The 15,270-nt window shown below is 37.9% G+C and overlaps 1 pseudogene; it reads left to right on the top strand.

Moving 5' to 3' along the window:
* The first annotated feature begins 14,753 nt into the window (after positions 1–14,753).
* On the top strand, positions 14,754–14,889 carry LOC150002966 (U1 spliceosomal RNA; annotated as a pseudogene).
* Positions 14,890–15,270: the final 381 nt, after the last annotated feature.

Here is a 15,270-nt window from a genome sequence, read left to right as displayed (position 1 = left end):
TGTGTAAATGCACCACAGTCTTTTGATCCACTCATTTACAGATGGGCACTTAGGCTGTTTCCAGCACTTAGCTATTGTAAACAGTGCTGCTATAAACATAGGGGTGCATAAGTTCTTTTGAATAAGGGTTTTAGAATTTTGGGGGGATAATCCTAGCAGTGAAATAACTGGTTCAAAAGGCAGTTCCATTTTTAGTTTTTTGAGATAATTCCATACTGTTTTCCATAGTGGCTGCACCAGTCTGCATTCCCACCAACAGTGCAGTAGGGTTCCTGTTTCTCCACGTCCTCGCCAGCACTTGTTATTTGTTGATTTGTAAATGATGGCCATTCTGACTGGTGTAAAGTGGTATCTCATTGTGGTTTTTATCTGCAACTCGCTGATGGCTAGTGATGTTGAGCATTTTTTCATGTGTCCTCTTTGGAGAAGTGTTTGTTCAGGTCCTTTGCCCATTTTTTAATTGGGTTGTTTGCTTTCTTGATGTTGAGTCGTATAAGCTCTTTATATGTTTTGGATATCAGTCCCTTGTCTGAGATATCATTGGCAAATATGTTTTCCCATATGGTTGGTTCCCTTTTCATCTTGCTGATGTTTTCTTTTGATGAGCAGAAACTCTTTAGTTTGATGTAGTCCCATTTGTTTATTTTTTTCCTTTTTTTCTCTTGCCTTAGGAGATGTATCCGTGAAAATATTGTTATCTGGGATATCTGAAATTTTCCTGCCTATGTTTTCCTCTAGGACTTTTATGGTGTCATGGCTTACATTTGGTCTTTGATCCATCTTGAGTTTATTCTCATGTGTGGTGTAAGTTGGTGGTCTAGTTTCATATTTTTTGAACGTCCCTGTCCAGTTCTCCAAGCACCATTTGTTAAAGAGGTTCTTCTCACTCCATTTTGTGTTTCTTCCTCCTTTATCAAATATTAGTTGACCGTATAGTCCTGGATTTATTTCTGGACTTTGTATTCTATTCCACTGATCTATATGTCTGTTCTTTTGCCAGGACCAGACTGCTTTGATTACAGTAGCTTTGTAGTATTGTTTGATGTCTGGTATTGTGATTCCTCCTGCTGTGTTCTCCTGTCAAGATTGCTTTTGCTATTCAGGGTCTTTTTTGGTTCCATATGAATTTTTGGAATATTTGTTCTAGGTCTGTGAAATATGTCATTGGTATTTTAATAGGGATTGCATTGAATCCGTAAGTTGCTTTGGGTAGTATGACCATTTTGATGATGTTGATTCTTCCCATCCAAGAACATGGTATTTGCTTCCATTTATTTGTATCTTCCTTAATTTCTTTCTTCAATGTTATGTAATTTTCAGAGTACAGGTCTTTTATCTCTTTGGTTAAGTTTATTCCTAGGTACTTTATTTTTCTTGTTGCTATAGTAAATGGTATTTTCTTTTTTGTCTCTGTCTCTGATATTTTATTGTTGGTTTACAGAAATGCCTTACCTTTCTCTATATTTAGTGTGTACCCTGCTATTTTTCCAAATTCACTTATTATATCGAGTAGTCTTTTAGTGGAGTTTATAGTGTTTTCTAGGTATACTATCATGTCATCTGCATATAGTGATAGTTTTAATTCTTCTTTCCCAATTTGGATGCCTTTTATATCTTTTTCTTGTCTGATTGCTGTGGCTAGGACTTTCAACACTATGTTGAATAGGAGTGGAGAAAGTGGACAGCCTTGTCTAGTTCCTGATTTCAGGGGGAATGCTTTCAGTTTTTATTCATTGAGTATGATGTAGGCTTCAGGTTTCTCATATATAGCCTTATTTATGTTAAGGTATGCTCACCCATTTTGCTGAGTGTTTCATTGTAAATGGGCGTTGTACTTTATGAAATGCTTTTTTTACATCTATTGATATGATCATGTGATTTTTGTCTTTCATTTTGTTTAGGTGGTGTATTATATTTATTGACTTGGGAATATTAAACTGTCCTTACATCCCTGGGATGAATCCCACTTGATCATGGTGTATGATCTTTTTGATGTATTGCTGGATCCTGTTTGCCAATATTTTATTGAGGATTTTAGCATCTGTGTTCATCAGTGATATTGGCCTGTAATTTCTTTCTTTGTTGTGTCTTGACCTGGTTTTGGGATTAGGGTAATACTGGCTTCATAGAAAGAGTTTGGGAGTCTTCCCTCTTCTTGGATTTTTTGGAATAGTTTGAAGAGGGTTGGAGTTAGTTCTTTCCTAAATGTTTTCTGAAATTCACATGTGAAGCCATCCAGTCCAGGGTTTTTGTGTTCAGGGAGATTTTTGATTACTGTTTCAAGTTCCTTTTTTGTTATTGTCTGTTGAGACTTTCTACTTCTTCTTGACTCAGTTTTGGAAGGTTATATGTTTCTAAAAATTTGTCCATTTCTTCTAGGTTGTCATATTTCTTACCATACAGTTGTTTGTAGGAATTTCTTACAGTCCTTTGTATTTCTGTGGTATCATTCGTGATTTCTCCTCTTTCATTTCTGATTTTGTTTATTTGGGTCTTCTCTCTTTTTTTCTTGATGAGCCTGGCTAGAGGCTTGTCGATTTTGTTTATTTTTTTTTTGAAAAATCAGCTCCTAGTTTTGTTGATCTTTGGGATTGTTTGTTTAGTCTCTATGTCATTTAATTCTGCTCTGATCTTGATTATTTCCTTCCTTCTACTTGCCCTAGGCTTTTGTTGTTGTTGTTGTCCTAGTTCTTGTAGCTTTAGGGTTAGATTTTTTATTTTATTTTATCTTATTTGAGATCCTTCTATCCTTTTCAGATATGCCTGTATTGCTATGAACTTCCCTCTTAGGACTGCTTTTGCTGTGTCCCATAGGTTTTGGGCTGTTGTGTGTTCATTATTATTAGTTTTTAGAAATTTCTTGATTTCTTCTTTAATGTCATTGTTAACCCATTCATTATTTAATAGCATGTTATTCATTCTCCATGAGTTTGGATGTCTTTGATTTTTTTCTCTGAGGTTGATTTTTAGTTTCAAGGCATTGTGGTCTGAAAAGATGCTTGATATGATTTCAATTTTCTTGAATTTGTTGAGGCTTGTTTTGTGTCCTATCATGTGGTCTATCTTTGAAAATGTCCCATGTGCATTTGAAAAGAATGTATATTTTGCTTCTTTGGGGTGAAAAGTTCTATATATATCAGTTAAGTCCATGTGGCTTAGTATGTTGTTCAATGCCTGTATATCCTTGGTGTTTCTTTGCTTTGATGATCTGTCTATTGTTAATAATAGAGTGTTGAAGTCTGCTACTATGAGTGTGTTGTTGTTAATATCCTTTTTGTGGTCTTCTAGTATTTTCTTTATGTATTTGGGTGCTCCTACATTGGGTGCATATATGTTTATCAGTGTTATATCTTCTTGATGGATTGTTCCTTTAAGTTTTATGAAATGTTCTCTGTCTGTTTTTATTGCCCTTGCTTTGAAATCCGTTTTGTCTGATATGGACTGCTACCACAGCTTTTCTTTCAGGTCTGTTTGCTTGGAATATTTTTTTATATCCCTATACTTTCAGTCTATGTAAATCTTTTGTTTTGAGGTCTGTTTCTTGTAGACAGCAAATATGTGGGTCCTGTTTTCTTATCCATTCTGTTAACCTATGTCTTTTAATTGGAGCATTTAATCCAGTTACATTTAAATTTATTATTGACATGTATTTATTCATTTCCCTGTGTTCCTCTCCTTTTTTTCTACTTTTTCTTAGAACATTTCCTTTAGCATCTCTTGCAATGCTGGTTTGGTGGAGATGTATTCTTTTAGTCTTCCTTTGTCTGAGAAACTCCTTATTTCACCTTCCATTTTGAATGAGAGCCTTGCTTGGTAGAGTATTCTATATTTTTCATTGCTTAAAATATTTTTGAGCATTTCCTTCTGGCTTGCAGTGTTTCTGTTGAGAAATCAGTCAATAGCCTGATCGGAGCTCCCTTGTATGTTATTTGCTGGTTTTCTCTTGCTGCTTTTAGAATTCTCTCTTTGTCTTAGAATGTTGCCATTTTAATTATGATGTGCCTTGGAGTGGGTTTTTTTGGGGGGGTTCCTCTTCATTAGAACTCTCTGTGCTTCCTGAACTTGCATAACTATTTCTCTCATCAGGTTGGGAAAATTTTCTGTTGATACTTCTCCTATCAGTTTTTTTATTCCTTGTTTCTCTTCTCCCTATTTAATTCCAATGATTCTTATGTTGTTTTTCTTATGCTATCCTGTAATTTCCTCACTTCTTTGTACTTTTTCAATCTTTTTTCATTTTGCTGTATTGCCTGGTAATTTTTTTCTACATTATTTCCTAGCTCGCTAATCTGATCCTTTGCTTCATTTACTCTGCTTTTGACTCATTGTACTGTGTTTTTCAGTTCAGAGATTGAATTCTTCATTTCTTCCGTGTTCTTGTTAATAATTTCTATGTCTTTTTTTATGTTGGTGTAGTTCTCCGCAATTTTCCTGTAATTTTCTTGGAGCTCTTGGTAACTTCCTTGGAGGTTGTCATAGTTGTTTTTAAGGTTGTCAAGTATATTGAGCTTCTTCACCACCATTGTTTTGAATTCCATGTCTGAAATTTGGGCTATGTCTCTTCCATCTACCTCTCTTTCTGGGGATTCCTCTTTTCTTTTCATTGAGAAGTTGTTTCTGCATTTTACCATTTTGGATTCTTCTTGCTTGTTTTTGTTTTTTGGGTTTGTCTGCTTTGACTTCCCACCTTTGTGGTATGAGATTGTTTATAGGAGATCTGGGGGTTTCAGTAGTGCAATCTCTTTGATTTACTGATCCTGATGTCCTTGGGGTACCCTTTATGTCATTTGTTTATGCTGTCTGGTTATATTTCAGGTGCTCTTTGGTAGAATCTTCCCTCTGGCTAGTTGATGGAGAGTCACTCTATCCACTTTGTCTTGAGTTCTTTTGTGGAGATGCTGTTAAAACATAAACACACAGCCCAGGCAGGAGACCTACACCCTCTAAAATATCCCCCACCCTCTATCCCGCTATCATCAGCCAATGAGCCAGTATTAATATAAATGTAGAGAAATTAGAGCTTTTATACTATAGGAAGAATAGATAAGAGTTGTCTTTAAAGAGGAAAAATATGATTTTTGAGAGAGGGGATGATAGATTAATAATAGTTGAGACTATGCAAGGTAATAGATAATATTTACATTGCATGTTAATAAAGATAGAAGAAAAGGAGAGAAATGCAGAATATAGTAAGAAAGTGGGATTGTATAGTATTGGATTTATATAGTAGTTATATTCTATATTTAGAGTTAAAGGGAGGCTAAACTAGACACACAAACAAATAAACAAAAATTAAAGAGGCAGGATGAGAAAGAGAGATTGTATGAAACAAATTAGAGATATAGTATTTTTTAAGGAAAGAAAAAAGTAAAAGTTATAATTAAAATTGAATTTAGAATTAAAAATAAGAAATTTTAAAAAATTAAAGTAAAATAAAAATACAAATAAAAAAACTAAGATAGAAATAGAAATTTTAAAAAGTATATAAAAATGTTTTTACTCAGTTCAGCCTTTGTGTGTCATCTTTTTCTGCGTCCACAGCTGGTCTAATGAAATGGGCCAGAGGTTCCTGTTCCTTGCCACAGCAGTGTGCGCCCGCGGTGGCCAGCATGGCGCATTTATTTGGCACCTGTTGGAGCCGGCCGAGGGGCTTTTGTGCAAGCGGCCATGCGTGCACAAGGCAGCCCCAGCACTAGCCTCAGTGCTGCCGAGTTGCACTCTGGGAGTTTGTCTCTCGCCTCTTAAGGCAGGACCCAGACACTTGTGCACAGTGGAAGTGAGTGTCTGTGAGTTGCTGCTGCCTGCTCTTCCCGCGCCACAGCCGCCCGCTATTCCTGCACCTGCCTGGACGGGCGTGAGCAGAGTCTGAGCAAGTGGTCTGCCCTCCAGCCTGTTGGCCACTGGAGCTGGCCAGGGGTGTCTATGCATGGTCTTCTGCATGTCCAGTGGGCCCTCTCTGTGCTCGTTGGGGCACTGATCTTATGTCTGTTGGGGTGTGTCCGAGGGGCACCTGGACGCGTGGCCCCCATGCACCTGGGCCAGTGAATGAGGGCACTTCCCTATGCGCACCCTTGTGACCCAAGGGGAGAGTTGGGGAGTGGGTGAGCGCGCTTCTGTGCCTGTGCTCCTCAAAAATGTCCTATCACCGCCAAACTTTCTACCCCTGTCCACAGTCCACAAGAGAAAAATATAAAGGAAAATTACACTCTCACTTGCACAGCAGTACGCTATTTCTTGTCTTTCACCATCAATGCCACCTGGTCAAGTCCTGTCTCTGCCAGCGGGCAGAGATCCGCTCTCCTCCCAATTCCTCTCTTGGGAAGCCTGTGGTCACCAAAAAGCCTTTGTGTACTTCCAGCTGCAGCTCCGGTAGCCACCCGAGTCAGAAATCCCATCTTGTCCCTTTTCCTTCGCTATCCTCACTAAACAGATTGTTCCCAGATGGTTTTTCTCTAATCCAGCAGTGCCAAGGCTCAACTCCTGCCAGTGTCCAGCTGCTCACTGAGATGTTCTGTCTGCAATCAGTCCAATATACACATGGGTCTCGGGAGCCTGAAAGTGCAGCCTTCCCTCCCTCCTCTGCCATCTTCCTCCACATAGATTTTTAAATATAGTATTCTTTCAACTTCTCTGTATGTTTGAAAATTTTATAATAAAGGTTTGGAAAAATAAAATTAAAGCGAAAATCTTGTTCTAGTCACACTGTTACATAACATGATTTTTTCCTTACTATCATATCATAGATCTTTCCTCATCCTCTTTATTCTATTGCAAAATAGTCAACAAAGTGTTAGAATTTTAAAACCTGGAATGGAGGTTTCTCATTCCTTTTCTACAGTAGTCTTTCCCCAAGGCTGGAGAAATGGGGAGGGTCTCTGGCTCTTTCAAAAGTTGATTCTTCTTTCACCTAGCTGCATTTCAAAGAACAAAGGGAAGAATCAGCAAAGGGAAAGAGAAAAATACCATGATAATGTGAGAAGTCTGAAGTACTCCTTGGGCTTTCCACAGCTAATGAAATAATAAATTATAAGTTTAAGTGGTCCTTTAAGGGCTTACCTACAATTGAAAGATTTGTATGAGGCTGTGAGTGGGGTCCTAACAGACCTAATCTGTGCTGCCATATTTCATCCCAAGTCAACTCTTCCCTCTTGTCTTTTGCCTTGAAAATTGATTTCACTTTCATTTGGAAAAGTATATATGCATACATTCATATTTTCTGACATATGTGATGACAAGCATATTATACATAATTATTTTCACTTTCTCTATTTTTTATGTAAAAATGATTTTTCTGGATGTCCTCTGCCCCTTACTCTCCCATTGCATACAACAGCCCTTTGAGAATATATGATAAGAAGTTCCATATGTACTTTCATATTTTTTCCCATGCTCAAATAAGTATAAACTACCTAGATATAGACATATTCATATATAAGGTCTGTCCAGAAGATATATAGCCATTTATTTTTATTTAAAAAGATACAAGATATAAGAAATATTGCAATAAAGCAATGATGCCTTATTCCCCTTCAAAGTAGGCACCTTGGGACCTCACACAGTTCTTTAAATTACCATCACCTGACTTTTCGTGTTTTCCTGAATCTCACTGATGGTCTGAAATCTCTTCCCTTCAAAGGTGACTTTAGTTTTGGGAACAGCCAGAAGTCACAGGGCACCAAATCTGGGTTGTAGGGGGGCTGAGTCACCTGGGTGATTTGGTGATTTGCCAAAAGACTCTGCATGAGTTGCGATGCATGAATGGTTGTATGGTTGTGATGAAGCTACCAGTCTCCAGTTGCTCATAGCTGTGGCCTTCTTAATAATCTCAATAGTTTCTACAGAGGAGTCTTCAAGTTTAACACAAAGTGTGATACAGATTTGTTGCTCTACTTGCTCATTTTGAATGTAATGGCCACACAGTACACATGCTCACTCAATGGTGTCTACTGCCCTCACTGACTAATACAGTGAAGGCGTCATTGTTCACACATGCACATTCAACTCCACTTTCCTTGACTGCCAGGTTACATCAATGTTGCACAAACTATTCTCATTATGTTAACAATGGCTGGAAATTTTCCAGATAGGCCTCATATTTTTATTTATTCTTAATGTTCAGGCATCTTTCCAGGATATTCTGTCAATCCATTTAATAAGCCCTTTTGATCTGTGGATATGGACTTCTTTAGGTAATAGTGTATCATCCTTATCTCACTTATTATCTGATGCCTCCCCTTTTCAATACTTTTTTCCTTTAGCTGTCCTCACTCACAGCTTCATTCTCAAGAGTCCATCAGGATCTAAATCACTGATGTAACAGTACATTTGACACGTGAAGAGGTCTTCTTTTTCCTCACACTCTATGTGATATCTCTTTTCAATAAGAATTTTATGTAATAATCATTATTTTCTTGATTTTTCTTTAGTTTAAAGAACAACAAAAGGACCTTTTGGACTTCTGGCCAAGATGGAGGCTTAGACTGACACACTTGGTCTCCCTCTACAACTAAGAAGGAATACAAGTACCTCAAAACAAAAGATAACTAGAAATTCCAGAAAATAAAACTACATGGAAGCCCAACATATGAAGTTATAAACTAGCAGTGCTCATCTAGATGGGTAGAAGGGGTGAGATCAGAATTGGGACAGAAGGGTCGAGCTGACCTGTCCATGGTAGCAGTGGGAATAGCGGCGGGACTGCGAGAAACGCCAGGGGAGCAATCCCAGCTGCAGTAAAGACCTGGCAGCTTGCTATTCCAATGCTGGGGAAGGCAGACCCCCATTGCCTTGGACAGTGAAACTGTAGGGAAGGAGTCTCCCAGTCTCTTGGTGGAGACTAATGGCAGGAATCCATCTTGTACCCCCGCCCTCACACAAAGCGCTGCAGAGTGGCAAAAAAGGTCACCAATCGCCACTGGTCGCTGGGCAGTGATGAGTGCACAAGACTCTGCCCCCTATAGCCTGCCCAGGAAGAAAGCTAAACACAAATCTGTTAGAATGAAGCAGACAACAATTGAAATCCTGGTGACACAGCTCACCAGGCAGCAGATGAGAGACTTGACAGAGGAACAAATAAAAAACCTTTTAGAGGCTCAGTTAAGAGCCATAGTTATAAGGTGGCTTACAGAATTAACAGAAGATTTGGAACAAGACAGGGAAGGAACAAAAGCTACTCATACTGAATTGAACAAAAACACATATGAGACAAGTGATGAGGAAATAAAATCCAAAGATCAAATTGACAAACCAGAACATAGGGAAGGAAAAAACAGACAACCAGTGCAGAAAGAGGACACAAAAAGTGAGGAAAATGAGGAGAGGCTCAGAAACCTATCGGACAGCTATAAGTGGGCCAACATCCTGATCATAGGGTTGCCAGAAGGTGAAGAACTAGAAATTGAAAAAGTATGTGAAAAAATAATGAAGCAGAACTTCCCGAACTTGGGGAAGGAAGTAGACTTACAGGTCCAGGAAGCACAGACAGGTCCAGAAAAACTGAACCCAGGGAGAACCACTCCAAGACACATTTTAATCAAATTGTCAAAAATTAAAGATAAAGAGAGAATCTTAAAAGCAGCAAGAGAGAACAAAAAGAATCATGTACAAAGGGGTCCCAATAAGACTATCAGCGGATTTCTCAAAAGAGACCCTGCAGGCAAGAAGGGACTGGCAAGAAATATTCAAAGTAATGAAAATAAAAAACCTACAGCCATGAATACTCTATCCAGCGAAATTGTCATTCAGAATAGAAGGGCAGAGAAAGTGCTTCCAGGACAAAGTAAAACTGAAGGAGTTCATTAGATCCAAACCGCTATTATAAGAGATGTTGAAGGGACTGGTTTAGAAGAAGGAGGATCAAAACTATGAACATTAAAATGAAAACTGTATCACAACAACCAACAACAGAAGCTAGGGAATCAAAACAAAGGCAAACTAAATAGGCAATGAGAGTGGAAAAAGAACTATAGGTATGAGGAACATTGTGGGTGGAGGTCAGCAGTGAGGGGGAAAGGGGAGAGAGAGGGAGATGGTACAGGAATTAAGAAGCATAGTAGGAGGGAATGGAGTAAACAGGAAGAGGTTGAGAAGAACTATATGCACAATCAATGGACATGGACTAAAAGGGGAGGACAACTGGATGGATTGGGGCCACTGGGTGGAGGGAAGCAGAGGGAAAAGAAATTGGGACAACTGTAACAGCATAATCAATAAAACATATTTAAAAAAAACAAAAGAATATAAAATTTTAATTCAAAAATATTTGTTAAATTCAGTAAAAGGTTCCACTTATAAACTAAATATTACATTTACTAAAACAAATTATTGCATCTTGAAATTTGCACTGTGTGATTGTTTTAAATTTTGAACACAGATTAAAATCTAATTGGTCTCATTAAATGGCAGTTGAAATAACTTGAATTTGTAATCACTGTGCTACTATATTTGGCTCATACTGTTTAAATGCAAGAATATATAGTGTCACAGCAATTGGAGACAAAAACTGTAGTAAAGCAAGCTGGTCAATCCCAAACTGTTACAAGTGTACTTTTTCTTTTCTTTGCTATCTTCATTTTACTTGACTTTAAGGTGCATACAAATATATACATTGGCTAATACACTGTGAAGATGCTGAACAGTACTATCGTTTGTATTTTAACTTGACCAAGCATCTCTGTACCTGCTTCTACTATGGAATAATTTTGCTTCACATATACCCCCAAATTTTTAATTTTTTTTTCATTAAAGGAAAACATGAATAACACTTTAGTTTAATTTCATTCATGCATGCTGAGAAAGTTCTGACATCTTATCTGAAGATATGTTATCCTTAGTAATTGAATAGTTAATTTCAAATAGAGTTGTATTCATCTTTCTTTTTTTTTAAGATGTTTTATTGATTATGCTGCTACAGTTGTCCCAATTTCTCTTCCCTCTGCTCCTCCCCACCCAGTGACACCCCTCTCCTTCCAGTTGTCACCCCCCTACTTAGTCCATGCCCAATGGTTGTGTATATAGTACTTCTCAACATCTACCTGTCTACTCCACTCCCTCCTACTATGCTTAATTCCTGCATCATCTCCCCCCCTTTCCCCTTTTCCCCCTCCCTGCTGACCTTCCCCCTATATGTTCCCCATACCTATAATTCTTTTTCCACTCTCGTTGCCTACTTAGTTCGCCTTTGTTTTGGTTCCCTAGCTTCTGTTGTTGGTTGTTGTAATACAGTTTTCATTTTAATGTTCGTAGTTTTGATTCTCCTTCTTCTAAACAAGTCCCTTTAACATCTCATATAACAGTGGTTTGGATCTGATGAACTCCTTCAATTTTACTTTGTTCTGGAAGCACTTTCTCTGCCCTCCTATTCTGAATGACAGTTTCACTGGATAGAGTATTCATGGCTGTAGGTTTTTGATTTTCATTACTTTGAATATTTCTTGCCAGTCCCTTCTTGCCTGCAGAGTCTCCTTTGGGAAATCAGCTGATAGTCTAATTGGGACCTCTTTGTGCATAATTCTCTTCTCTCCTGCTGCTTTTAAGATTCTCTCTTTATCTTTAATTTTTGACATTTTGATTTATAATGTGTCTTGGTGTGGTTCTCCCTGGGTCCAGTTTTTTGGAACTGTCTGTGCTTCCTGGACCTGTAAGTCTATTTCCTTCCCCAAGTTCGGGAAGTTCTGCTTCATTATTTTTTCACATAATTTTTAAATTTTTAGTTCTTCACCTTCTGGCAACCCTATGATTATGATGTTGGCCCGCTTATAGCTGTCCAATAGGTTTCTGAGCCTCTCCTCATTTTCCTCACTTTTTGTGTCCTCTTTCTGCACTGGTTGACTGTTTGTTCCTTCCTTATGTTCCGATTCGTTGATTTGATCGCTGGTTTTTCTTTCCTCACCACTTGTTTTGTATGTGTTTTTGTTCGTTTCAGCAGAACTAGTCTTCATTCCTTCCCTGTCTTGATTAAGTCCCGCTGTTATTTCTGTAAGCTGTCTTATAACTATACCTCTGAACTGAGCCTCAGAAAGGTTATCTATCTGTTTATCCATTAATTCATGTATTTGCTTTCTGGTCAGTTGCGTGATTGTGATCTCTGTCATTATCCCTGCCATCCTGGCAGTTTTTTGCTTCCTGGGCAGGGCTGTCCCACCTCCTACCCTATAGGGGGCAGAGCCCCATGCACTCATCATTACCAGGTGACCCTTCTCACCACACTGTGGTGCTTTATGTGGGGGCGGGGGTTCAAGAATGATTCCTGCTGTTCTCTCTCCGCTGAGAGACTGGGAACATCTTCCTCCATCCTTATGCCCTCTGGGCCTCACAGTCTGAAGCAATGGGGGTCTGCCTTCCCTGGTGTTAGAATCACGAGCTGATGGGTTTGGTCTGCAGCTAGGGGTGCTCCCAGGTGCTTCTTGCTTCCCCTTAAATAGGGGCATCTGTGCTTACCGCAGTCCCAACACCTGTTGCTGCAGCTGCCACCACCAGCACAGCTTGACCTCTCCGCCCCAGCTTTGTCCCTCCTACCTGTCCGGACAAGCACCGCTGTTTATAACTTCATACTTTGGACTTCCATGTAGCTTTATTTTCTGGAACTTCTGGTTATTTCTGGTTTTGCAGTAGTTGTAGTCCTTCTTAGTTGTGGAGGGAGATGGAGCATGCCAGTGTAGGCCTCCATCTTGTCTGGAAGTCTACAAATGTACTTTTGAATAGAACGTTTGCCCTTGCTTCCTTTGTTATAGATTATTTGATCATATAGCAATGGGTTTATTTCTGGGTTTTCTATTTAGTTCTATTGATCTATGTGTCTGTTTTTATGCTGGTACCATATTTTTTTTATTACTATAGCCTAGTAGCATAGTTTGATATCAGATATTGTGATACCTGCCACTTTGGTTTTCTTTTTCAAGATTTCTGTTGCTATTCAGGGTCTTTTATATTTTCATACAAATTTATGGATTACTTGTTCTAGTTCTGTAAAATACACCGTTGGTATTTTGATAGGAATTGTATTAAATCTATAAATTGCTTTAGGTAGTATAGACATTTTATTGATGTTAATTCTTTCTATCCATAAGCACAGTTTATGATTCCATTTATTAGTATATGCTTTTATTTCTTTATTCAATGTTTTATAAATTTCTGAGTACAGGTATTTTATCTTTTTGGTTAAATTTATTCCTAGGTATTTTTCGATGTAATTGTAAATAGAATTTTCTTAGTTTCATTTTCTGATAGTTCATTATTGTTGTGTAAAAATGCAACTGATTTCTGAATCTTTATTTTGTATTCTACTACTTTACTGAATTCATTTATAATTTCTAGTATTTTTTTGGTGGAATTGTTACCAGGGAGATCCAAGTTAGAGAGCTCCCCCTCCTTGATTCTTGCCTTGATCACAAGAGAAAAATTCAGGTGAGAGAAAACACATATAGTGGAAATGAGATAGCAAGTTTGTATTTTGAAACCCACTTGAGCATGAAGCTGTAAGTGGGTACCCCATTAGTTTGAGTGCCCCAAGTATAGTGGAAATGATGCTTTAAGTTTGTTTATGAAATACATTTGAGCACAACACTGCAAGTGGGTACCCAGTTAGCCTGAGTGCTCCAACTATTGGAGTTTTAGGGGTTTTGTGCTCATAACCAGGTTATAGTTTCCCCTGCCTCTTCCCCTTTCCAGGCATTGGGATTAATGCACAGTTTCAAAGGTTTTCTTTCCCAGATAGTGGAAATAATACATACAGAACATCAAGGGCTCCCCTCCTGTGCTATCATGGTTTTGCTTGTGATGTTTGGAACACCTGGTAATCTTACTGGACCAGGCTCAAGACTGTTGAGCTAATGGGTTAACAATGGGGTAAATACAGTCTATTCAATAAATTGTGTTGAGAAAGTCATACAGATATATGCAAAAATAGTAAAACTAGACCACCATCACACACTATATACAAGAATAAACTCAAAATGGTTTGAAGACTTAAATATAAAACCAGAAGTATAAAATTCATAGGAAAAAAACAGGCAGTAAAATCACAGACACTTTTCTTGGCAATATTTTTTTCTCACACATTTCCTCAGGCAAGGAAACAAAAAAATAAATAAATAAACAAATGGAACTACATCAAACTAAAAAGTTTTTGGACAGCAAGGGAAACAACCAACAAAATGAAAATTTACAAAGTGGAAGGATACATTTACCAATGATATATTTAATAAGGGGTTAATACCCAAAATTTATAAATAACTTAGACAACTCATACCAGAAAAACAAACAATCCAGTTAAAGTGTAGGCAGAATGCCTGAATAGATATCTTCCAAAGAGGACATACAGATGGCCAATAGATGTATGGAAAGTTGCTCATTATCACTAATCATCAGAGAAATACAAATAAAACGCACAATGAGATACCACACCTCACAACTCTCAGAATGGCTATCATCAATAACTCACTGAGTAAGTGTTGGTGAGAATGTGAAAAAAAGGAAACCCCCAGTGCACTGTTGGTAGGAATGCGACTGGTGTAATCACTATGAAAAACAGTGTGGAGGTTACTCAAAAAATTAAGAACAAAATTGCCTTATGACCCAGTGATTTCACTTCTGGGAATATATCTGAAGAAATTTAAAACACTAATTCAAAAAAATATATATCTCCCTCCATGTTCCTGACAGCATTATTTACAGTAGTCAAGATAAGAAAGCAACCTAACTGCCCATTAATAAGCAAGTGAATTTAAGAAAGCTGTGTTCAATATACATAATGGATACTTACCTGGCAGGAGAGATACCATGACCATAAAGGTGGTTTTCCCAGATGTGCTGACCCCCGTGAGTTCCCCAAATGTGGGAAATTCAACTGCAAAATTTGTGGTAGTGGGGGACTATGTTCACGCTCTCCACAGAAAAATAAATAAATACATAAATAAATAAATAAAATGGAATACTACTTGGCTATTAAAAAACAAAACAGAATGAAATCTTACCCTTTGCAACAGTATGGATGAATCTAGAGGATATTTTGCTAACTGAATTAAGTCAGACAGAGAAAGACAAATTCATATGATTTCACTTATGTAAAGATAAAAATAAAACAAAATAGAAAGAGATTCATAGATACAGAGAACAGACTGACAGTTGACAGAGGGAATGGGATTTGGGGGACTGGGTAAGAAAGGTGAAGGAATTAAGAGGTACAAATTGGTGGTTACAGAATAGCCATGGAGATGTAAATTATAGCATAAAAATATAGTCAATAATATTTTAATAACTATGTGTGGGGCC

This window comes from Furipterus horrens, unplaced genomic scaffold (genome assembly GCF_987537825.1).
Source record: "Furipterus horrens unplaced genomic scaffold, mFurHor1.1.pri manual_scaffold_8, whole genome shotgun sequence".
NCBI lineage: Eukaryota > Metazoa > Chordata > Mammalia > Chiroptera > Furipteridae > Furipterus > Furipterus horrens.
This window is presented reverse-complemented; position numbering and strand designations above follow the sequence as displayed.